The 3,145-nt window shown below is 36.9% G+C and overlaps 1 pseudogene; it reads right to left on the reverse strand.

Annotated features, from left to right (window-relative positions):
- Positions 1–479: 479 nt before the first annotated feature.
- LOC113920241 lies at positions 480–1,589 on the reverse strand (annotated as a pseudogene).
- Between the last annotated feature and the right edge of the window lie 1,556 nt (positions 1,590–3,145).

Genomic DNA, 3,145 nt, shown 5'->3' on the forward strand with positions numbered 1-3,145 from the left:
AATTAGATGCTATCTAAAAAAATAAAGTTTAGGGAAATATCCAATTTCTGGGCCCTAATGGAAATAGTTGTAAACAACTGAGATATGATGACTTCAGATAACCCAGTCTTTCTTTACATGAAGACTGGTTATCTACACAGGGACAAATGATACAAATATGTTTAAGAGAAATAAGTTAATAGCAGGAGATTTGTTTCAATACATTGAAGCCAATATCAGTCAGACCTGATTTGAGTCATATCTCATCAATAGGAATAATAAAGGAAGTTTCATGATAAAATCAGTGAACAGAGATTTTTCTCCATAAAATAAACTAAAAAGTCCACTGACAATACCCAATCAGTTTGTCACATTAGCTTAAAATCATTTGTTATTCTTTGCTCTAGGAACGAGTGATACAAAAAGTCCTTATCATACACAATGATATTCTACACTTAGCAATCCTTCTGTAGCCTCTCATTTTCCCCAAGATCTTTTCCTTTTTTTTTTTTTTTTAGGCAGGTGAAACAATTTTATTTCACAGTTGTCTTTAAACCCACAAAGACACTATGTTCTTCATATAAAAACATCAGTACAGATACCTATACTTTCCAGAAAATGATTATATAGACCCTTTCTTAAAGAAAAATGCACACCATTATATGGTTTCAGACAAGTTGCTAGGGAAAAACACATCTGGACTGATCCCTACACATAGATTATTGTCATCAGTACATGTTCCTGCATTCTTACAGATTTGATAATAAACATACAGACTGGCTTGTAACTTAATGTTCCATTGGTTCATCAGCCTTTTCTGCAGGTTCATCAGCAGGTTGAGCAGGCTGTGCCTTTCTCTGTGGTCTTTCTTCAAGACCTTCCAGGAATGGAGATACATCATCATCATCATAAATCGTAAACTCCAAGTCTTTACTAACAATTCCAAGGGAAACATTCTTTGTAGTTAGGTCCTGTTCTGCAGGAAGTGTCTCTCGTAAGGCACGCAGACCATGTTTAACCAGTTTATTCAAATTGCACTCCCTAAACCCAGACATATGTCTCTCCAAGTAAGTATGAGCCGATTGAGAACGGGCTCCAATGGACATGGCTCTACAGTCAAAATAGTTGGCAGATGGACAGGTTTGGAAAATGTGAGGGCCCATATCATCATAACCAGCAATAAGCAGCCCAACACCATATGGTCTCCGGCCATATCGTTGTGTTGGTATCTGGGTCTTGCTTCCAATTAGAGATACAAGACGAGACACCGGAAGAGTTCTGTCAAATACAAATCTGGAATCCAAACACTCTTGGCGCATAAAATTACATAAGAGTCTAGCATCAGCAGTAAGTCCCGCAATTGAGATACCAATATGGTTGTCAACATGGAGAATTTTTTTTCTGATGAGCTGCAAGCTCTGACTGTGCTCTCTTCAATGCAACCAACACTGCATGGGTTTTTGGTTTCAGACCAACTGTGGCTGAACCTTGCTTGACAGCTTCCATTGCATACTCAATTTGATGAATCCTGCCCTGAGGGCTCCAAACAGTGACATCATTGTCATACTGGTTGCGAAACATGGTTCCGGCGCAGGTCTGCCTGCGGCCTCCTGCAAAAATACGGGCTCAAGAGAGTTGCCGAAACTACCACTCGGCCTCCATTTTTTTTTAAACAGGACTTAAAATGCTCTTTGTGACAAGATGTAATTGAAAGTACTCAAGCTGTGAAGCCCAGTAGATATTGGTTTAAATTCCAGTTCATATTTCCCAATTGTGTGCTCTCAGGCAAATTCTGTAGTGTAGAATAGAATCTGAACATACTCCCCTGTTTTAAAGATAGGCATACTGATGCCTATTTCACAGAACTGTTTCGAAGATTCAAGAGATTATATATAAAGAGGCTGACAGTGCCCATACATAATAGGTCCGAAAAAGATATAGTTTTCCTCTTCTTTTTTCTTCTTTCTTCCCCTCATCAAGGTAACAGTAAATGAGAATATTCATATTTACTTCTGTTTTCTAAATACTGTGATGTTACTATGGCTTGGATTTGGCTAAAACTATACTTACATTCTGAAAAGGGCCTAGTACCTTCAAGTATAATTGTAGCCTTTCAGAGAAAATTTGAAATATGAGAACCTTAGAGAGAGGCATCAAGACTGACAACTGATAAGACATTTTTATTATTTTTTAAGTTTTTAAAGCAGTAGCTAATTTTTAGTGCATCCTTTAAAACCACCCCCATATTAAACATTTGTCCATTGGTATGGGAAAACATTCCTCTCTTAGCTTCTGGGGCCATCAAAAAAATAGAATAGAATTTTTAAAATCACAAAGGAAAAAAGATAAAGATTCATTACCTCCTTATTTCACAAAAGAAAATTATTGAGTCCTTACTCCAAGCCATGCATTGCTCAGGGAAGTGGGGAGACATCAGTGACCTCATGGAGTTTACATTCTAGTTGGCAGAGACAAACATAAGTAACAAGTCAATATTAGGATACAGTAAAATACAGAGTGCCATGTGATAAGGAAAAGAAAAAGTAAGGAAGATGGGAAGTGTTGAGGCAAGAGGAAAGTGTAATTTTAAATAGTGTGATCAAGGTAGGCATCAATGAAGCAAAGACTTGGAAGATGTAAGGGAAGAGGCCTGGGGATTCCTGGGAGCAGAGCTGACTTACTCAGTAGGCATCGGACAGTAGGCACAATGCCTAGGGCACACCATACTTTTGGGACCTTACGAAAGTATTTTACTTTTTTTCTTTTTAATCAGAAGGAAAAAAATGAACTCTTAAGAGTTGAAGAAAATGTTTAAATTTTCTTAACACAGACTGGACTGTAGCTATCTTTATAGCAAAACAATCATAAAATATACTTTTAATACATACAAAGCATATTTTAATTTTACACATGTGTATAATAATGTATATATGATATATATGCGTATTTGGGTTTTGATGGAGAAAAGAGCCCACAGAACAAAGTGCTTAAGGCTCAAGAAGGTCATAATGCAACCCTGTTTGGGAATGGGGCTTCTAATCAATTGACTTATTAGCATCAGAAGGGAATACATTAATGAAATATAATGGGCTATATCAACTAAGAAACAGTTTGGGGAAGAATTTGCAGGGCTTTTAGAGACTTACAAAACTAAAAATGCTTTGTC

This window comes from Zalophus californianus, chromosome 3 (genome assembly GCF_009762305.2).
Source record: "Zalophus californianus isolate mZalCal1 chromosome 3, mZalCal1.pri.v2, whole genome shotgun sequence".
Lineage (NCBI taxonomy): Eukaryota > Metazoa > Chordata > Mammalia > Carnivora > Otariidae > Zalophus > Zalophus californianus.